Here is a 24,238-nt window from a genome sequence, read left to right as displayed (position 1 = left end):
TTTTAATAGCTTTTTTTTAGTCGCGAGTTATGAGTTTAATTAAGAATAAATATGGTAATAAAATAAGTACGTTAAATCGTATAATTTACTTGTTTAATAGTTTTCTGTGATCTTATATAGTTTTAACAATGGGTAGATGTTGATAAATTGATATTCCATAGATTTTAATATGTTACCTTTTAAAGAAGGGTTTAAATAAGAATACATTTTCACTGCAATAAAATGAAAGATAATTGTCTTTTTATGAACTGGTATGTGCTAATATAGCTTGTTATTATTATAATCATCATGAATGTTGTATTATTTATTAGTAATATTATTCATCTTTAGTTTATATTTAATTATGAACAATAATACGATTAAATTCAATCGCAACACCATTATTCTTTTGTAACTCATCCTGAAAGATTTCATTTACATTATTTTATTGAAGTAATGGGCGTTAACTTAAAATATCAGGGGGTACTTTAAATTTTTACTTATTGAAATATTTAAGTAAAACTAAAAAAACATTTAGTTCTTATTACGATGATTCCAGTAACTGAATTCCAGTTTACTAAAATTTATCTTACACGGCCATATATTCGTAATTTAATTTAGGCACTTATTTCCATTCAACAATCGGTACTATGAAAAATTATTTTAGATGTAAGTCAGCGTCACATACTTGCAATTGGGTGTTCACCTGTATTATTAACTTGTCAAGTTTATCAAATTTAATTGACGGACTATCACAATTATGGAGAGGGGATTATCTAATTTTAGTTGTTAGTTCCTTCTTTCTTAATTGTTGTATAGATTTTTAAAATATAATTATTATAGATATTATTGTTATTACTAGCACATTTTACTATCAGTATAATTTAAAATATATTTCTTAATTTGTCATATATCTATCAGTTGTTAAAAATATATTATGATTTCTTTCTAACTTAATAAGTTTTTCTCAGCTTCATAATCATGTACTTTAATAAAGGATATATATATTTTCTGGCAAGTTGTACAACTTCAACGATACGGTTAAAAGTTTTTGGCATTGATTACTTTTGTGTTTTAATTTCAAACGAAAAATTTCAACAAATTTATTTCAAGCGGATAGCCTATGAAGGGTTTTTGATATTTTTACAAAATATTTCAATTCTTAAAAATATTTTAATCGGGTATGTCGAAACGTGTATCTCCATGAAGTTCATAAAAATTATTAAATGTATTCTAGTGGCCAATATTATTAAAGACTTCAAGTTTTCTGATAGTATATATAGAGTGTTCCATGAATACGGTTTGCCTTATTATCACTCGCCCGTTCCCGCACCGATTCTATTCAAACTTTAAAGACCTTTTAATGAAGGTTCTAAAAATATTCTGTGAAACTTTCAATCTTCTAGAATTAATAGAAACAAAATGAAGGCTTTCAAATAAAAACATCAATTTCAGATAAACTAAATTTTTTATTCATTACTATATAGCTGGTAAAAATGATTAAAAACAGTGATTATTGTTAAACAGTTGTTCAACTTGAATAAAAGAATAATTATTAGTCATAACCATGAATAACTATATAATTGTTTTTAATTATTCTAGTTCTAATTATTATCTATTGTTAATAATTTTTACACCTACTTCATAATGAATAAAAATGTGATTTATCTGAAATTGATGTTTTTATTTAAAAGGAGCCATTTTGTTTTTGTAAATCCTAGAAAGTTAAAATTTTTATACGTTTGTAGAACTTCATTAAAAGGTCTGTAAAGTTTCAGTAGAATCGGTACAGGAATGAGTGATAGTAAATCAAAAGCGTGTACGTCTTTGTGGGACACATTGTATACGTTTGTTTATTTTTTGTTTTGTTTAAAGCTTACTCTTTTTACAGTTCAAGTATCATAGAAATTACATCAAGCTCCCGCATTCACTTCTAGTTTCGCTTCCTTTGGTACTCTTTTCATTTTAGTATAATTAATAATACATAGATAAAAAGAAAGTTGAATTGTAAAATAGTGATTATCATATGACCAACATATTAACAGCTACTTACGTATTAACGCCACCGCAGCTACAGCTTTATTTAAAAGCAAAGTAGTCAATCGGATTTCGGTGGAAAATGAACAGTCTCTTTAATAATTTTAATAAATGGTTATTTATATTTATTTTAAAAGTATAATTTAACCAAACTTAACCTACGCTCGCTTCGCTCGCTAACCTTGACTAATTAACACCGTAATTTTTTGAGAATTTATTTAATAAATTCAGTAATTATTGCAATTATTTATTATTTAAAAAATCAAAACACTCCTGTTAATTAGTCAAGGTTAGCGAGTGAAGCGAGCGTAGGTTAAGTTTGGTTAAATTATATTTATAAAATAAATAAATATAAATAACCATATTAAAATTAATAAAGAGACTGTTTTGAATCTATGTTAAACTCTATATCGGCCCATTTTCCACCGAAATCCGATTGAATATTTTGTTTTTAAATAAAGCTGTAGCTGCGGGTGGCGTTAACACGTAAGTACCGATTAACAATATGAATCAAATTTTTGATTACAAATTTTTAAATAATGCGATATTCAACACGTTATTTTTTCAAAATGTGTAAGTATAAAAAAAAATTCATAATAGTATAGAAGTTCAGGCCTCATTACTTCATAAGGGCCTTTAGGTCTCTAGACCCCTCTCAATTAACAAAATTTGAAATATTGAGTTTTTTTAATGTTTTGTTTTTTAAAAACTTAACTTCTTTCAGAAAAAATTAAGAAACTAAACTGAGTAATTAGTTAATTTCTTGATCTCAAGGGGCCTTTTCCCTGCATCCTAAACTACCTGTAATTTATACATTGTGTTATTCAAACAGTTATTTTTAAAATGAGTTTTTTAAATTCATAATAGTATGTGAGATATTAAGACCACATTGTTCCCATCCCACGGTTCCTTATGTTGTAGCCCCCCCCCACTACTATCGACATTTATTAATTATTATTATATCCAAAACAATAACTTTTATATTTTCTACTTAATCAAAAATGAAAAAAAAAATGGTGTTCAAGAGCTTTAGAGAAATTATGCCAAGGTTACTTAACAAAACATTTTTGGTTTTATAAAATAATCAGTAGTTTTTCTATATTATGATTCGTTGCTTATTAGATTCTTCTGCAACAGAAAACCCCCTCAGATTCCATAATAAAACAAATTGAAATATTTCCAAAGCCAAGCCGATCTTTTTCAGGCTGTATTCTATTGTCTAAAAAAATTGGTGAACATAATGCCCAAAAGATTCTGAACCCGTCGGCTAGCCAAGGATATCGAGGCTCTTGCACTCTTTATCACTAAATATTTGTAATAACTATAATTAAACCCTTATTTTCAAAATGTACTAAACCGTAAAAAACAAAAGCTCTTCAGAGAGTTTCATGTTTTTTAGCAGCAAAAAGAGTCTAATATCCTGACCCCTTCAATCGAAAAATGAAATAATATGATATTCATCTGGTTTTATTTTCAAAAATCTTCTATCATCAGAAAAAAAAGTAATGTGTCTAAAAGTTTCAAATCTCTTTTCTCTTTAAAGGTTTCTAGTACCATAGATCCCCTCTATTAATAAAAATTAAAATTTGTGATATTCGAACCACTAATTTTCAATATAATCTCTAAGTGATTTGGTTTTTTATTCTGAGGGGTTTTTAGCTCCTTAGCCCCCTCCCTCAGTTAACAGCAAGTAAATAAACAATATTTAAATGGCTATTTTTCAAAAAGTATCTATCTTTAAAAAAATTAAAGAAAGCATTTTGTTTAACAGATTCAGATTACCTCGCTTCCAAAGTGCTTCTAATTCCCAAAAGTTGAAGTGTTGGGGTATTATTATTTCCGATGCATATTTCTTCAGGATTCGTTGAAACTTTATATTTTTAAGCAAAACTCTTTAAGCAAAATTCTTGTTCCTCACCTGTTCTAGATCCCTTTGGACCCTTCATTAAGGAAAAAATTGATCATTTAATAATATTCAAACTGAATAATTTTTTAACGAGACATATTATATTCCTGATATCATTTATGAGGGTACCTTCACAATTACAAGCCTTCAATTAATTAAATTGAAATTGATTATTTCCTAATTCAGTTAATGATGATTAACATATCTTGATTTTATTTTCAATCACTTTTTCAAAACTTTATTTTTTGATATGGGTAAAAAAAATTATTACAAAAGTGTAGTCTGAGTACTTCGTCTTCGCAAGGAAATCTTCAATTATAAAATTCTGGTGGACCTCGTAAGTAGCAAAAAATAACTTCTTCTTTTGTTTTTCTTATTGAGTACGTTGCAATCTGTTCAGGTAGCGAATACTAAGCAACCCCCCCTCACGGTCCAGTGAGATATGTATAACATTAAATGAAGTGTAGTCTTGTACAGACTGAGACCGACCATTCCTGAGGCATGTGGTTAATTAAACTCCAACCACCAAAGTAAACCGGTACCCCGGTCTAGTATTCATATCCGTATAAAAGTAACTAACGTTTACTAGGATTTGAAACTCAGGATTTTTGACTTCGAAAATTAGCTGTTAAACACCTGATTTGCGACGATAAGTTTAATCACTAGACCGGCCCGTTGAGCCATAAGATATCTGAGAAAATTGATTGTTATTGAAATCAAGATATACAAAATTATACATTCGTAGACAAAAAAAAAAAAACCATCTAAAAGTCCTTTTGATGGCTTGCCGTTTGAAAAAATTTAAATAAGTCGTTAACCATAAATAATAAATTTTTATCCCATATTATAGAATTTTCATCAGAAGTTTTGACTCATCAGAAAAATTCTGATGAAAGTAGGGTTTCTTTTATTGTTGCAACAAGGTTTTATTGGTTAAAACCTTGCGCTTATTGTGGTTAATTTAATAATTCGAGTGGGGAAACCTGACATTCACGATTGCAAGTCAGGACTGTCCAGCGTAAAAGCGTGTGCGGGATTTATTAATCAGTCGTATTGATTTCTAGTGACAGACAGCCTTGTGGGGTCGGATGTGGGGCTTCTGTGATATGTTTTTGTTGTAATGTTTGGTAGTAGTGTTGCGTTTGTTTATTGCTTATATATTTTTGTTTTTGCTTTGGTCCTATTTAACTTCCATCGTGTTTGTTCTCTATAATATTTTGTTGCTATTTTTCATATATTGTTGTTCTTGTTTTCTTTAGTGATAGTGGTTTTTTTTGTGTTACACATATACCGAGTTTATTGTTTGTTGGTTAGTTTTTTATTGTTTATATATTTCTGTTTTAGTCTAATTTGGTTTCATTTGTTTCTCGTTGGCTTCGTTATACTGTTTTTTTTTACGTCGCATATTTATTTTCCCCGCCCTCCGGAGCTGGACACGCAATCAAGCATAAACTCAGCTCCAAGGGGTGCCATCGCACCTCAAACTACCTCGGGGAGAACAAAGCCATACCCAGGCAGCCGGGACTCGATCGTTTATTGTCATGACATGCCACTAATAAGGAGCCCCTCACTGGGACTCCGGTCTTACCTTCCTCAAGGTGTTGCAGTTGCAAGGGAGTCCCCGCCCGCTCATTGATGATGGGGCGCCGAAGCCTCCCATCCCTCCCAGACAAGGCTGTTCCCCGCAAACACCGCCGACTTATACCTTACAACCTCGAACCCAGAGTGCATGTTCATAGAACTTACAAGAGGAAGTGTGAGCTTCCCGCTTGCAGTCATTCCGCAAGTTGCCGACCTCTCCACAGATAAAACAGTAGTCACTCCTGTCCGGGCCGCAAGAAGATTGAGCCCTATGGCCCTGACTCCAGCACCTAAAACATAGGTCATCGAAGGTGCGCCGCGTGACTCTACAGGCTACCCACACAATAGGAGCCACCCATCTGACAACACTTTTTCCGCAAGGATAGGTGGCATCGCTACCGTGACCACCTGCGTTGTCACATAGGCCGGCCGCATGGACATGATATCTACCGTAACTGACTCCCCCGTCACCTTGCGAAATTCCGCAATGAATTCCATTGTCATCAGCACGTCCACAATCTTAACCAGGATGTGGACTTGGTAGTATTTGCGTTGTTGTTTTTACGCATGGTTTAGTTTAGTCCTTTTAGTTTTAGTTAGGTTTTCTGTTAAAGTTTTTGTTAGTCTTTATGCTGTGTTGTTTTTTTATGGTTATGGGGTTTGTGTTAGTTCAGTTTCTGGGTTGTTTATGTTTTGTTGGGTTTTGTATTCCACGTATTGTTTTTATTGACTTTATGTTTTTATTTTTTTGTTTTATAGTTGAAACTGTTATGTTTATGGTTACCTGTTCGGTTTAGTTTGTTTTAATGCTTAGTTTTTGTTGCTATAGTGTTTTGTGTTTTGATGTTGTTGAGGTTTCAGAGTTGGTGCTTGCATTTTGGACTCGCTTTCTCTTCGGGTACGATCGATTTAAAGCTCAGTTGGTGTGGTCTCGTTTCAGACTTTACGTATGGGCTGTAGGTTCACTTTAGGCGTTGAACACCATGGAAATATCATTCGTCGTATGTGGCATCTTTACCGAGGCCAAATTGATAGATGTTTTGTGCCTTATTGAAGATTACCTCCGGTAAAGCTCCTAACGGCTAGGTACGGAGGGAGAGTTGTGACGGTCAGACTCGTCACGAGGCGGGTGTCTTCCCTATGGAATCAAGATGCTCATCAGAAAGACAGCGGCACCAGAAAAATTCTTAAAAAAAAATTAATTAGATATCTTTAAACATATAATTAATAATAAATACAAAAATATTTAATAAAAATATATAAATAAATTTCTTTGGGTAAAAAATTGCACGGGAAATTAATTGGAAACCTATACTGAAATATCATAGATACTGTCTTGTCAGCTATCATCCAGTCTTACCACGTTTTAATTATGATTTATACATGTATACAATTACACTTATTAAAGATTTTCCTATTAAATATGGTTTTACTTACATTATTATTGTGCAAAATAAAAAGTTCTAATATTATTTAACTTGTCTCCAAACGTCTATATGTTTGCCGCTAAATGCATTTACAAAAATCTAAACCTAATAATTCATAAAATTTTCTGTATCGCTTCTTATTTGAAAATTATATATTTTTCTATAAATTTTCAATATTTTGTATATGACTGCCCAAATTTGAACCTAAAAGATGAACTGAATTATTTGTTACAAGATGATCGAAACTTCAGAACATGAATGATTCGAACATTCCATTCAACTGAATAAATTGTTTTTCTGTTATAATATACTGTTTAGTAATAGGTACAAGAGTATATCATCTCTTACTGGAAGATAAACTAAGAAACAATGTTTGGTATTTCTCAATATACCACTAAATATCTAATGTAGATCAACTTAACTATCTCTATGATATTTTCAATTAAGAAATAAACTTCTATCAATTTCTAATAAATCATCTTATAATAATTCATCTTATAATAATTTATCATCTAATACTCCTCCAATAATATCTGAATTTTGCAGTAAAGTACTTGTATAAAGTTTTTTATTTTAATTACTATAATCAACAGTAAATATTTTTATTAATTTCTAAATTGATTTCATAAAACGGTATTCGTACGTATTACAGTAAATGAAATGAACAATTTTTAAAGTGAAAATTTTAAATTCACAAACCGTAATATGTCATTGTTGTATTTATATTCCGCTTCGCTATGTTCTTTGTTGTATATCCATCTTTCACATCTCCATTGATGTAAAGACATTTCATGATTTAAATCTCAGTCACGCGGATTATGAACAATACTTGTATCATTGTTAAAAAGCAGTAACGGAAGCAGAACTATGAACATTATTTGTAAAGTGAATAAAATTCATATTAATAACGATGTTACAGTACAGAATGGAAAAGCTTTATAAAATTATAAACCGTAAATACAAATAAAAATAGTAACTAATATTATATATATATATGGCAGTTAACAGAACACTACCGTATCTTTTAACATAAAATATTTATGGTAAGATGTTCTTCCTTCTAATAATTTTCAATGATTTCTCTTGCGCATTATAAAGTTGGTTTTTATTAAGCGTACTCCTGCTGAGTTGAAGCAATACATTACATACGCTGCTTATACTTTTCACAAAAAAAATAATTTGTTACTTTACATTAACTGTCCTAGTCGTTTCTGTTAAATCTGAAAACCATATAAAGAGCACTTGACGACATAAAGAACTAGTTTAGGTCGTTTTCTTAGGAGAGTTATGATAAGTTCCTATTGTTGTATAAAGAATGGTGTCACGTCTAGAACTAAATATCATCTGTTTTTCGGTGAGCTTTGGATGATGATATGAAAACATATATTTAGCAAAGTGAAGAAGGAAATGGGAAACCATTTCCCTCCTCCTTTTTTTTAGGGATCCTGGCATGAAATGATTGTTATTCTTGATAATGTTTGTAATTTTAGGAAGTAAATTGTGCTCATGTCAGGTTCAACAACAGTTACAATTCTGGTAACTTTACACACAAATATGCATAAGGAGAAGATGGTTAGTTTAAAATCCTGTGATGGCGAAATAAAATCCTGTTGGATTTACATTTTTTAACAGTTTAAAAAAATTAGGTGTTAATTATAAAGCCTACTAAAATAGTACATAATTTTATTTTAAATGGAACGAAATCTTATTGTTAGGTGGTTATGTAATTTTCTATGAACTAATTTATGATTTCATTTGTTTATTTTTATTTATGATGTTTAAATTTTTATGGAATTGTAGGAATTCTAAAGATTCTCACTTAACATCCAATATTAGGATTTATTATCGTCTAACTTCAAATTTAAAAAGACTGCATGATTTGTTATTAAATACGTGTTTAATCTATTTACACTTATTAATTAAAAACCATTAATATTAAAGTGCATTAAATTTATTTTTCTTTTATTTATGCCATCATTTGTATTATGTAACATTAGGGTTGTCTCCATTAAAAAACAAGATAATAATGTACAAGCAGTAGTCCGTTATAAAAAGAATCAAGCAGCATTATACAAGTTTTATCGCTATGAACTTTATATTCTTAATTATTATTATTATTCTTTTATTTACTTTTTATGTAGTATTTTTAATATCATATAAATAAAAGGATATAAAAACCGTTAATAGGAAAAGGTTTACGATATAAATGATACGATGTGTATTTGATAAATATTGCGTGGAGTATTTCCATGAAAGTATTTAACATGAAAAAATTAAAAGATAGTACAACGTTTAGTGAATTGTTTTTAAAATATAAAACTTGGAAAAAATCATGAATAGATTGAGTCATACGATAATGACATCTTAGTTAAGAATCAGGATATCGAAAAAATAAGACAAAAACATAATGGCGTAATTCAAAGCGGGATTTTTTATGAGAATAGTTAAATTCATTTGCAGTTTTTAAGCTATAATAAGAATTTTAATGTATTTTCTTATAGTAATATTATTATTATTATTATATTGAATACTATATAAGTAAATAAAAAATATTTAAACTACTATAAGAGATGATATCTAATTTATAAAAAAAAAAGATTTTAAGTATTTATTGAAAATTATTTTACATAATTTTTTTAAATTTTTACTTACATTTCCTTGATTTAGATAACAATGTTTCGTCCTTTATATTTCAATGTTTTCTAATTTTTTTGTTTGTTTGATGAATTAATTCATTTCAGAAGCTTGTACGTGAGATTATGGAAGTGGAATTTTGTATAGTATGAAAAATGCCATGCTTTATCGGAATTCGAACCCGGGACCTCCGGATGAAAGGCCAAGGTGCTACTACTCCACCTCGGATTTTAAATTATTGGTAAATATTTTGTTATTTTTTTTATAAATTTTCTAATACATTTATTTTTTTAAAGCTTATTAATATCATTTACAGAGGTCCGTCGCTAGTAGTTCAGGCTTATTATTATTGTTTTTATATGAAATTTGTCTCAATGTCACCAAGAGTTCCAGTTCGTTTTACATTTTAGAATGGAATCCTAATTTTGTAATATATTTGAGTCTTTTACATTGACACAAAAAAGATTATATTTTTAGGGAAAAGTATATATGCTGTAATTTAAACCACAGAGATTAGATAGTCATCTAATTTTGGATAGAATTAATTTTTTTTTTAATTAAACAAATTTTCCTTTTTACATAGCTTAATGGAAAAGTGACGATGCAATTACGTAGATATTTTGAAAATTTTTATTGTAATCAACAGCAATACGCCAAATTTTTTTATCATTATTTTTGAAAAAAAATTCTTTATTATTTTGTATTCTATAAAAAAAAGCTGACAACACAGTTGGAGGACTATCCTGTCAACACGGCTAAAAGCCACGTTCCCGGGATAGTCCTACAACTATGGATTATTTCTGATGCACGGCTTACACACAACTTAATTAAAAATATTTTATCATGTTATTTAATTACAATATTTTTTCGTTTATTTAATTAAATGATTGTAACTAAATCGCATGATTCTAACTATACCTGCGCGTATTTCATTCACGCAGATATTAGCTGCGATGTTCGGCACTAACTAAACTAATGAAATTACGTAACGCACATAGAACAAATTTCGCTTGTACGGTCGGTAGACTGGTCTAGCCGCGAGGCTTAACGCACCAGATAGTTTGGGCGATCGAGTTCGAAACCCATCCTGACCAAGTTACTTTTTTATACTCTAAATATTATTCATTTATTTAATTACCGCTTACCTTTGTCGATACAACGTATCAGCTGACTACAACAGCATTTTTGGGGGTTGGAGGTGCTATTTTGCAAATATTGTTATTTTTTAATTGTTAACAAATGTGCCTAAGAAAAATATGTCCTTAATTAGGCGAAATCTTGAGGGTGACCTTGTCCTACAGTCTCACCCAATTGACTTTAATTTGAAAATTGAATGGCATCAATGCCTGATTTATAGAAGTAATCTGAAAAAGTTTTGTCAAAATCGGTTCAGTAGTTCTGGAAATATAAGGTGATTTAGAAGCCAATACCGAACACACATACACGTACATACGAACATTAACATTCGGAAAATTTCCATCCGGTTTTTTGGGTTCCTTAGTTGTCAAAACGTCAAGATCCGGTGAAAACCCCATATATACAAATATGTTACAATACTTATCCTACAAAACATATCCATTATAATACTTAATCTTCTAGAGCTTTTTTTTTTGTCTTCAGTCATTTGACTGGTTTGATGCAGCTCTCCAAGATTCCCTATCTAATGCTAGTCGTTTAAACTTCTAACATTCCACGCTCCGACTCGTAGAATGTTATTTTTTAATTTTCTGGTGATCCCTTCCTTAGTAGTCCCCACCCGGAGATCCGAACGGGGGACTAGTTTACCTCCGGAATATTTTACCAAGGAAGGCGCCTCCATCATTGCTATATGAAAATGCAGAGCCACATTTTTTTGGAAAAAAAGCAGCTGTAGTTTTCCATTGGTTTCAGCTGCGCAGTACTCAGAGGACTGAGTGATGTTGATATGGCTGTTTAAGTCATTCTGACTCACGCCCCTAACAACTACTGAAAGAGCTGCTGCCCTCTTTCAGGAATCATTCCTTAGTCTGGCTCTCAACAGATACCTCTCCGATATGGTTGCACCTTCTGTCCAGCTACTCTGTATCCCTGAGCACTCAAGCTCCCTCACCAACGGCAAGGTCTCATGATTCATAGAGGAGGTCTAGAGCTATAGCTCTGTTATAGCGCTATCTAAACGAAAAAGTAATAGACACAAGATAGTGTGTTGGGGGTTCAATTAATCATACGTCTCAGGAATGGTAGGCCTGAGTTTGTACAAGACTACATCTAATTACGTATCATATACATTTCTTCCTACCTCACTGGGCCGAGGGGTGGGGAGTTGCTTATTGTTCACTAGTTGAAGAGATTGTAACGTATACGTTAGCAACAAAAACTAGTGAGTGTTTTATCTTATAAAATTGTGTGTACAGCGACTCGTTATACATCAAAAACAAAAACGCCGGTTTTTAGTTCTTCAATCTGTTGCGATAAACTAATTAATTCGTTCCCCCCTCCCCACTAGAAAGTAATCTAGGAGACTGTGATCGGGTGGTCGTGCAGGTCAAAATCCCCTCGAAATGATTCGTTCACTAAGGACATTTTGTAAAACGTCATTGATTTTGTCAATGACTTTCGACCACAGTATCTGAAATATCAAACAGCTTTTGTTCATTAGTTTAGGTGGTCTTCCAGTTCGATCAGCGTTTTCAACAGAGCCTGTTGCCCAAAGGTTTTCGATAAGAGTTCGAAGTGTTTGGAAACTTTTATTTTGCTCCACTAAATCGGTATATTTGTCACCTTCACAAAAGACTTATTCCACGAGTAAAATGCGTTCTCTACCGAAACAACCATTAAGTTTCTCGCAACTATTTATTCCGATAAACGAAACAACAAGTAGCGAAAGCACTTCATTTACAACAAAGCTGATGTCTTTGTTTATTACTGAGCAACGAACTTACAGGGTATCCAACCTAACGCCGAAAGAATAGAATGCACCACATAATTCTAAAGCATACTGCCAGCGACTTTCCGAACATTCTGTATAATAGGATGTGATTAAAACTTTATTATTTTTACTGAAGTTTTTATTAATACCTTGTACGTTAATTTGAGTATAGAATTCAAATCTTTCTTTTACAGGAGATCTAAAGAGATGAATATAATTGTATTTGTAAAGGGTTAGTCTATTATTTGAACATTTTGTTGCAGTGCAATGTTTTACATGGTTTTCAAGGCGGATGTAATCTAATTTTCTTTTTTTTTAGTCCAAATTTTTTTATCAGCATTTATTTTAAGAATAGGGAATTTTAAACTATTTCTGAGGAAATTTCTTAATTTTTTCCAAAATATTACTCAATGTCCATCATGATCGTTTTATGAATTACTATAAGTTTAAAACTCATAAATTTATTTTTTTATTATTTTCACCCGAATAGTGTTTTTTCTTTCTTTAATTTGAATGAATTTTATCTCAATAGCGTTCATCGTAATGGATTTTTGGCTGATTATCTCTACTGTTTTGCCCGGTTCTTGCTTCGATAGATTCATTTTGAGACAGTAAGTTTCAGCTTAACATAGATTTTGATGAACTGAAAAATATTTAACAATAAAACGTAATGTTTGTTTTTTGTTGGTTAAGCAAAGCTAAGCTATAAAAACCAAAATACTGGTAAATTTCCACAATTATTTTTCAAATCCTTTCTCTTGCGACTTTGACTTTGTTTTAACCTTATTTTACTCGTAAAGTTAGTTTTTTTGTCTAAAAATAAACAATTATACTCGTATTTTAAAACATAGCGGTATATTATTTTATGTCTTACTCTGCTTATAATCCAATTTCATTTTTTTTATTTTATTTTTTTACGTTTAGGAAGATCTGAAAAGAGAGTTTTTTTTTACTACGTTCCGAGCAATTTTTAATAGTTTAGACTTGAACCAATGAGTAACATGTTTAAGAATCTTATTTTTATTCAGAATTAAATTTTTTTAACTTTCTCTTTTTAATTCGTTTAAATGAAATTGTGGCAGTGAAAGTACGGCTACTTTGAAAGGTTTTGACGTGTTCATTTTTTTGGATTAGAATTTGATTTTAGATTTTTTAAATTTATTCTCTTTAATTACGTACAAAAAACAAATATTTTGTATATTTTTTTATTTTTTGTTTTAGTGCATTGGATGTATATATGTTATTGATTATTTAATGTGTGAAATTGTTTTGCTTATTGTACATAACACGAAGACGGAAACAAATAATTAATATATATATATATAATTATGGAAACCTTCATGAAATAATCTGTTAGATCAATAGCATTTCATGTTTTCCAAGTTTGAGACCCGCTTACTTTTGGAATTTTTCTTACATTACAGAATTTCTATTTCATATGTTCTCTCTTATAAGCTTCGAGATTAAATAGTTAATTAATTACCTATAAAGTAAATACAATTTATTATTATTATTTTTATTGTTAATAAACAAGTAATATGTAAAAATATAAATAAATGATTGACCTTTCTTTTGAGAAAGAAAAGTATGTGAAATCTTATAAAGTTGCTTAATTCTTAAGTAGTATGAGACTCAATAAAAGTTGATTAAACCACATAAAAGGTTTATATTTAAGATTAGAAATTTATTTACCGTTGTAGTATTTGTTATAATATAATTAATTGAATTTCAACTCAACTAACCGAGCGTGGTCTTATCGATTTATTAATTTTGTGAAGCGTTTTATGTACTAGAATGAATTTTAGAATATAATTAAGTATAAAATTTGTTGAGATTAGTTCTTATAAACAATAAAAGCTAGTTTTATTGCACTTGTAAATTATAATTATGACTTAAATATTACAATTTTAATTACCTTAGTATTTATTAAATAAAATTTTGCAATAATTTTCATTAGAAACTGGATTTTTGCTTCACAGACAACTGTTATAAATTAACATAACTTTTATTTTACGATTTAAATATTTATACCCTCTTAAAAATATGTTTAACAGGCGTGTGATTGATTATTCATTGTTGCTTAAACCAGTTTCCTCTTTTATAATATTATTTAAAAATGTACTTTAATGATATTTTTGAAAATAAGTTCAGGAATTAGGATCCTAAAAATGTTGATATTCAATATTTATTTATTTATCTTTTATAGTTTAATTGCATTCATAAAAATTCTGCGTCAAATTTTTTTATATTATTATCAAATTGACAACATATATGACATAAACATTGTAGGTTTTTCTATATTATAAATTTTTGCGTCATTGTTTTTTTTAAAATAAATTTAAAACGTACCATTATTTTATTAAATAAACTTAGATTATACGACTATAGTAAGACCAGTAATCTTATAAGGCTCTGAACCATTACATCTAACCAGCCTTGAAAAATTGCTCAAGATCGAATGAAGCTTTCTAACGAGTTCCATGGTCCAAAGTTAACAGCTAAGAGAGGAAGGATACAGACTGAAATCTAAAGAAAATATCTATCAAAATCAAGAAAACTTAGAAACGCCGATAAAGAAAACAAGATTAAATTTCATGGCATATGATCAGGTTGAACCAAAACGGATTAAATAAACAATTTTTTGACAAGCTGTGGAATATGGAAAGCAAATCAAATTACCTGAAGCAGATGGATGAGAACTACCAAAGTTCAAAGGCTTATAAGAAGAGAACTTTGCGATAGAGGTAACAATGCGAGTACAAAAGTTTTTGTGGCCGAAAAAATAACATGAAAAACATAAACAGATCATATAAAAGGAAGCCATACCGAAAAAATGAGAAACGCGTGGAAGAAAAGAAAAGAAGCTACAAAGAAATGATATTTGCGTGATCCTAAAGTTGACCTTTTTGCATTAAAAGAAAATAAATAACCTTAAAAATGATTTTGTTCAATTTTTTATAATTAGTAATTATGGAACAATAATTAAACCCAAGTTTTAAATCGGTACTTATAAAAATAAAATTTTCCCATCTGTAAATGGAAAAATTGACTTAAAATATGTAGTTTAAAATTTAAATTAATAAAAAAAATTTAACGAGGAAAAAACACGAAATGTGTTATTAGTTATTTAAATGATTTTGAATCAATTTAACTAAGGTATTTTATTTTATTACATTTTTCTCGTTTTCGCTAATTACCATCGGAAATTGTTAGGAATTTTTTTCTTATTACTGCGCTTCCTAGAATTGGTTGTAATTTAATTATTAGCACGATCACCATGCATCTTGTACGAGCAGAAGGTGGCTACTATTTATTTAAGAAATTTTTTAGTATCCCAACGAAAAATCCTTTCCATTACTTTTCTTCAAATTATACAATTAATTTCTTTATGACAAAACTTATGTTTTCATAATGTTATTACAGATAGATTTATTTTTAAAAGAGTTCTTGATAAAATAATGAAATAAAAAAATACGTTGTAATTCTTTTTTACAAAATTATAACAGTTTAAACTTAGATATTTTCATTATAAGTCAACAAAAATCCTTCTTTATTGTTTAAAATATGCAATAAGATGGAAAAAGGTTTTTTAAATTATTTTTATTAATAAATACTAGCAGACCCGGCAATGCTTCGCTATTGCTAGATTTGCGTGTATATATAAATTAAATCAACACAATTGAAAGTTTGATAAAACATTAACAAAATGAACATTACAGAATATCACAAAATTTAACCTTTCACTTTTACCCTTTCCCCCTTCCCTTTTCCTCCTCATCATTTCTCATTATCATTTTATCATTTTCCCTTTCCCCATTTCTTTTTTTCCTCCCTTTCCATTTCCTTTTCCCTTTTTTCTTTTTCCCATTTTCCACTTCTTCCCTTTTACGTTTTTCGATTTTACTTTTCCGATTTTTCCCTTTCTCCCCGCGCGTAAATCGGTAGTTATTTAGTCTATAGCGGACACACATATCGGAAATACTGAAAAGGAATCGTAAAATATTTAGTATAGCGTGTGTTGCTTTTACGTCCAACAGATAGCGCTATTTTAAAAAAAAATCATGTTTTAGCTGTCACAGGTGTGACATCTTAGGTATATAAACACACGCGCGTATTCGAATGCAATGTTATGTCAACATTTTAAAGCAATCTGTGAAGAACTTTCGGGGATTTAAGATTTTGAACAAACGAACATTTAAAATTTTTTTGTGTAGATTAATTTAAGTCCAATCTTTTTTTACCAATATAAAATCTACAATCCTTTACATTAAAACAGAAAACATAAGTAAATATGATGACATATTCAATCACGTGTAGAGAGGCTTTCATCGTAGTTTCCCAAAAATTATATACTAATATTCCTGCACGGAACATTTAATGTAAGTTCTCAGAGTTAGATCAAAGAACAGGGCAATTAGTAGTTCAACACAAAACAAAATCGAACATAAGAATTCATAATCTAGAAAAAAATGAAAATAAAACTATAATTAATATCGAAACAAAACTGATGCAGTACAAATCAAATTACATAAACTCACCAAGTTTCATCATGTAAAATCGTTTATGTCTTCTAATGTCTTCATTAATTATCTACAACGTTAATAATTAAATATTTCTAGTGGTTGTTTACCCGCAATTTGTATTTTGACCGAATCGCGGTATTTCTTCTCGACTATACGATAAACCCAATATTCATGGATCTTACTGTTTTTTTACGAACTAAGGCGTCTCTGCGATGCTCCTCAGTAATTTATTTTGGAATCGCTGTAAAACTGAATCTCATAGGTCCAAATCGTTTTTAGAATCCAATATTTAAAGTTGAAATATTTTTAAAATAAAAATTCTTTTTTAATAAAGACGTTAATTTTTTTAAAATTAAGATTACAGTGCTCTTTTTTATAAGTATTGCATTTAGTTAACGCAAATTTTAATTAAACGATCAAATAGATTAATATTCAAATAAATATTTGACTTAATTTTATAAAAGTGTGTAATAGTTTTAACTGAAAAATGTTTTTGTTTGTGGAATTTGTAACTATCAGTGTCTGGAATTTGCAGAGGTCTATAAAATATTATTTTGTTTTTAATCGTTTTGGTTCGCTATGATTTCTAAACCTTACTTTATATTCAAAGATTATTCTTTTAGTTTATTTACTTTTCCCTTTGTCTGCAATGTTTTAGTACGGTTCAGTGTTATGCCTTCGGATGAAAACTGTCTAAATATTTATAAGCAAGGAGATCTTGTTAACAATATTACATATACTATCCGTTGTGGGAAACATATTTTACATCGTTTATCTATTAAAATACAAGAATACATTATTATTCTTTCTCTTTTTCGTTTATTCCTTTTGCTCGGTCGGTCTGGTAAGTCTGTGAGCTGATCATACTATCTTGAAGAACCGGTTTGATCCGCCAATCGAGCTAAAACTCCTCCCTCCTATACCGCTTCCCGCTTCTATATCGCCGGCCACTGCATGCTGTTACCGACCGGTGCTGGGCCGCCACATGATTCCAATGAACAAAGACGATGAGCACGTCATGTTTAAACTGTTATTAAGTAAAAGCGGTTGTTAAGTTATGGCTTATAGTAGCTAGGTTATATTAAACAGAACTATCTTTATAATTGGTTACAACATTTAATTTAGTCTTAAGAAATAACCATTTGAAACACTTATATTTTTTTATTTTTTTTACCTAAATAGTTCCACAAATAATCATCTACTCAAATAAATAATAATATTTTTTCTATTTGAAATTTTATTTTACTTCCTGTTAAATAAAATATTTTGTAATATGTATTCGAAACAATTCATTGCCTACCAGAACTATTCTGAAAAATGTTCTTCGACATAACTTTCTAGTTAGAGTTATTTGTAATTAAACAAAATCTAATTATACAGTTGCATCAATTTTATTTATATTATGTTGGTAAGGAAGTTAAGACTAGCTTTTAATTTATAAAAAAAAAAAAAAAAACAAAAAAAAAACATAATAAATAACTGAATTAAAGGAAATAATTGTTAAATTGTAGTAAGTTGGCAAATAAAATAAATATAACTGGTTGAAATTCTCTAACGTAAGAAAAATAAAACAGCTGTTAGAAAAAATAACAAATAGTATTAACTTGTTTCTTAGAAGTAATTTCATTTGAAAATAAAAAGAGGAAAACAAATGTCATGTAATTTTAAAGATAAAATAATGATAGTAAAATAATATTAAAATAGCATCCATAATAGAAGTCCAGTTTTTAAATTTTGTTTATTAATTAATAAAATTATAGGGGAACAGTCGACCTTTTTTTAATATAACAAAAGCAGAAAAGAAATATACACTAAATAAAATATACATTTTTGATTTAGAAAGAATTTGCTAAAAAAATTTTTTTTTTGGAGAAAGATCTTTATGATACTAGAACATTGAAAACAGGAGAACCAAAAAAGAAAAGATGAGAGCCTTCCAAAGAATTGTGTTTTGACGATAAAATATTGAAAATTTCGGGAGAGATCGATAAAGTATGAAATGAAGACTTTTTAAATGTGTTGTAATCAAACAGCCTATAACCTAATTTTGTACTTATAAGAATTACTTATATTGATTTTGAATTGTACGATAGCTTTATTTTATTATTTTTTAAAAATATTTTTTTTTAATCTACTAATATCTAATTCTATAAATTAAAGTTTACTCCGTACTTTTCTTCTACGGTAACCCTGTGTTTATGGTTGAATGCAGTCTTGATTAAATTCTGATATTTTTTAGTTATTTGGTGAGAAGGAAACATTTTATTCGCTCAGTAAAGAGTGGGGGAAAGGTTAAAAAAGAAATAGAATTACTTGAGATTTACGTTCATTTAAATGTTTCTGATAAATGTTTCCAGAACTTGAGCAACGATTCGTAAAATTTACATTTTTTGCACATATACACACTTTCTCTCTCTCTCTCTCTCTCTCTCTCTCTCTCTCTCTATATATATATATATATATATATATATATATATATATATATTATTATTATTATTAAATACAAATCACCCATATATCATATAACACTGCATAATATAAACACAATAATTAGATAAGTTAAACTTACCCTATTCTTAACTAGTTTTCGCGGTATCCTGCATCTTCAGTTGATATAAAATTCTATTTTTATAATATATTACCTGGAATAATGATTACAGGAAATATTATTTATGACTGAAATAATTATTCACCAACTGGACAGCAAACGTACATGTAGTTTTACAATATTATTTAAACTATGACAATAGAAAAATATTATAATTTCCGAAACAACATGACAAATTATTAAATATAATAACTTTAATGTTATAAAAATAAAATTTAATATCAAGTGAAGATGCGGGATACCGCAAAAACTAGCTATTGAAAATTATTAAGGTAAGTTTAACTTATCAAATTACTGTGTATGGTGGTTTGTATTTTATATAATATTAAATTTTATTAGCATAATGGTTATAAGTTACTGAATTATTCAGTTCAAAGTTTTTTGAATATTCAAACTCGCACACTTTTTAAATTTATTTTTTGTTAAATTTGCTTATGAACCGGCCATTTTTATTTACAGTTAAAAAAAAATAATAGTTATTAAATTGAGATTTTCATAACATTTAATTGTTATTAAATATTCGAGAAATAAGTTTTATTAATGACTTTTCTTGACAAAAAAAAAAAATTAGGTACAGAATTTAAAAAAAAAATTTGTTTATAGAAACGTGAGTAGATATACTTTAACTAACTTTTGCATTGGTATCTTTTATCGTCACAATCAAATACGGTATTACATTTTTTTTTATTTTTATTTGCAGTAAAAAAAGATTTAAATATCACAACTATTCAAATTATATACAGGTGTATTGAAGCCAATTTTCAATAATATGTATGAATTACACGCTTTATCGTCTTTGTATAATGATATCATCGTCGCAGTAACTCCTGCACCGCTATTGAACGATTTCTTCGTCTTTCCAGTTTTCTTTTTCTTCACAACACGTTTTTTAAAATTAGTTACGGATTTCATTAATTATTCTATGTTGTTATACAATTTTATTCTTTAGATATTTCGTATACAATGCATCATCATCATCATCACATTTGATTTTGAAGGGTTCTTCGATCATGTTCCTCTCTGTTCTCTTTTACTCCAAGTTAAACTTACGAGTTTCTTATAGGTTCCATTTCCTTTTAAATGGTCTTCTACACTTTTTACCGATAGGACTTTCTAGCATAATTTTAATGTTTTTTATCATTTCAGAAATTATATTCTTTTTTTCAATATTCTGAATAGTTTTTCACTCAAAACTATCACCATTAATTGAAATTGGAATATATTTTTTTTTATATTTCTAGCCTTTTATGATGTGTTCTATTCTAATTGTTCATTAAGCTTTTATTCTCTGTCCATTTAATTTTTTCAATCTAGTCTATGCCACATTTAATATGCCTTCAGTCTTTCTCTTTCCTCTACTTCTCTACTTCTTTGATCATGATTTAATTTATTAATAGTACAAATACAACACTTTACAAGACGCTTCTTCAAGTACGAGTATAATTCTTTTTTACTAGAAAAAAATTGTTCCTATTTATACTTACTTATTTTTTTTATTTCGTTTTCTTTTTCACTTTTTCAATTTTTTCTTAACATTCTGTCTAATTATCCTTTTTTTTTATTTGTTCAGTTATTCCATATTTTATGTAGCCATACACTGATTTATTGTCTTATATCCATATTATTTATGCTTTTCCTAACGCTCACTTTCATGTCATATTCTATCCTAGAGTCTAACTTTGAAGTATTCTGTTGACTTGCCTGTGATTAAAAAATACCATGTGATCTGCGAACTTTATACAATTTATTTTCTTTCCTATACTGATCTGTTCCTTCTTGTAGCGCATTTATCAACATACATACTAAAAGTGGTGCATATTCTTACCTCACTGCTTTTCGTAGGTTAAACCACTTTATTTTCATATCCTGTTTTCTAATTCAAGTCCAGTTGTTTAATTAATTTATCCAATCAACTCTTTGTCTTTTCGATATTTTCTTATTTGATATGGTCAAATGTTTTTTTATATTTCTAAAACACAAACCTTTTCTTCTTTTATCTCTTTCTGTATATATCAAGCCAATAGTGTGTTAGCCCAATCAAATACGGATAATAAATATAATATACACATTGTACAGTGAGATCAGACCGGGAAGCTTAGATTAATTAATTACCATATCTGTGAATCAATATTCGGGACGGTTTTAAGAATAAAATTTCTATTTTCAATATGTGCTTTACTGGGAAAAATATAATTTAAGAAAATTAATTTAAATAGAACGCTGATAGGTAAAATAAAAAAAAATCTGACAACACAGTTGAAGGAATTTCCGTATTTTTTCTGATGCATGGCTTACATACAACTTAATTAAAAATATTTATCATTTTATTTATATACAGTATTTTTTGTTTATTTAATTCAATATTTCTAACTAAAGCGCGCGCGCATACTGTATTTCATTGCGCAGGTTTGGCGGTATTAGAGGCCAGTTTAAATAAATTTTTACACTTTAAATATTATTCATTTATTTAATTATACCGCTCACCTGTAACGTAGCAACATAACAGACGATAAGACCCCATTTTGATGGGGAACAAATTTGTGGATCCAACGAGATGCTAATGAGAAAAAAACTGCAACGAAAAAGACCCAATGTACTGCTTTTTACAACGTTTCAAAATTATTACTATTTTTGGAGGGGAGATTTACCAAAAACGTTTTACAAAAAAGATGTTTTTTTTTTTTAATTTTTCACAAAAATATTTTTTAAAAAATGCAACGAAAATCATCCCTCGTGCTGCTTTTTATAACGCTTTAAAATTAAAACCGTTAGGGAGGGGGGTGATATTTAGCAACATTTTTGTTACAAAAGTTGTTTATTAATATTCACAAATTTATCAAAAAAAAAAAAAAAACATATAACCTTAATTATGCAAAATCTGGAGACGATTTCGTTTTCTTCTTGCATCTCCCACCAACCGACCTTTTGAATTGAAAATCTAATAGCATCAATGCCCCTACTATAGATATATTATAGCCAAGTTTGGTAAAAATCGGTCAAGTAGTTCTGGAGATATAAAGCAATTTGCTCGCCAACATATATACATACGCACATTTTGTCGCGAAAATTTCGATGCAATTTTTCAGCTTTCTGGGGTCCTTAGGGTTCAATTTGTCAAGATTCGATGAAAAACCGGATATGCCCAATTTTGACGGAGCACCATACTTTCCCTTCTATATTGCTATAGCTGCTATAAAGACGGGAAAGTAATATAAATAATAAATTATTATTTTTACACGTAAAAGTTTTACTTATTATGATAAATAACAAAGTTTAACAGTTTTTTGTCTGGGTCTTAAACCCCAAACTTCAGTCAAACATTTCCCAATTATCCATTGAGATTACCAATAAATATACATTGTTTAATAAAAAGTGCTTAGCGTATTAGGTAGATTCATAAGAAAGCTACCTATTGTAATGGGTACCGTGATTCGACTTCCGGAAAATTTCGACATATCTTCGCATTTCACATCCCATAGACCCTAAAACTACCTCAGCTCCAAGAGTTTATATATACATACATCTATATTTCACTATCTTGTGAACACGATAACTGCCGTAATTTTGGACCAATCACTTTCAAATTGTTCCTTAAAGATAACTCGTCCTAAAATCACGGTTGACTTTGAAAACGGCCAAAATCGGACCATGGGGGTGAAAATGGGGGGCTTTTTCTAAAAAAAAAACAAAATATCGCTATAATTTTCTTACTATGTAAAATATCGAATTGGTTTAAAGTCTCTACTATTATTTGGATAAGGGCCTAAAACTTATGTCAGTAAAGATTTTTGATATCACCAACCCATTGTTCTAGGGGTGGAAAAAATGGGGTTTTGAAGACGCAAAAAAATCATACTTCCCTTAATAGGCACAGTATCGAATCTGTTTAAAGTGGTCGGTCGTTAGTCCTCTAAATATTACCTAAAACTTTTGTGTAAAACAATTTTTGATATGACTAATCCTTACAGGATGACCAAAATATTGCAGCAATTGTAAGATGGGGCTCATATGTTAAACATTTGAAACGTTTTTTCACATTCAACCATTGTCGTGTTGAGTAAATTTGAAATTTTTCTTAACTTTAAGGTGGAAATATTTTTTATCCCCTATTAGCAGCGATGAAATCTACCTTCCGGCGTGCCGAAAGGGATTGATTTTTTTATTCATTTATTTTTTTATTTTAAGTATTAAATTAATTTTTATTGATATTTTATGACTAATTATAATAATGTAATTATACTTTTGATGATACCGTTTACCTTATTACAAAAAAAAAAAAAAATAGTATTTAATACCCAGGATATATCTCATAGATTTGTAATTCAATTAAGAAACGGGGAATATCATCCCCTTGTATAATTTGCCTAGTAACGAGATGCCGGGATACTACCCAAATATCCTGGACGTTTGATTACTGTTGTTTAACAGTCCATCGTATATTCGTGTTCCATCCCATTAATTTTAAACAATGTAAAAGGAGGAGACAATGATAATTTTATACTGTATATTACTATTATTTTTTCATATAACTTGGAAAGAGTTAGCAGGAGCTTTTTGAAACTGATTAGGGGAGAAATTAATGGGTGAGCATCGTATTTTTAAATAGCTATTGTAGGGTATAAAATCAAATTTTTA

At 29.1% G+C, this 24,238-nt stretch overlaps 1 long non-coding RNA gene across 1 annotated transcript in view; it reads left to right on the top strand.

Annotated features, from left to right (window-relative positions):
* LOC142320393 (uncharacterized) overlaps positions 1-24,238 on the top strand; it is an 85,704-nt gene that overhangs the window by 259 nt on the left and 61,207 nt on the right. The window contains exon 2 of the long non-coding RNA XR_012755373.1: positions 9,672-9,805. This is a non-coding gene — a long non-coding RNA (uncharacterized LOC142320393). The remainder of the gene's footprint in view (positions 1-9,671; positions 9,806-24,238) is intronic.

This window comes from Lycorma delicatula, chromosome 2, assembly GCF_047948215.1.
Source record: "Lycorma delicatula isolate Av1 chromosome 2, ASM4794821v1, whole genome shotgun sequence".
Classification (NCBI taxonomy): domain Eukaryota; kingdom Metazoa; phylum Arthropoda; class Insecta; order Hemiptera; family Fulgoridae; genus Lycorma; species Lycorma delicatula.
The sequence above is the reverse complement of the archived record's forward strand: the minus strand, read 5'-3'. Positions and strand labels throughout refer to the sequence as shown.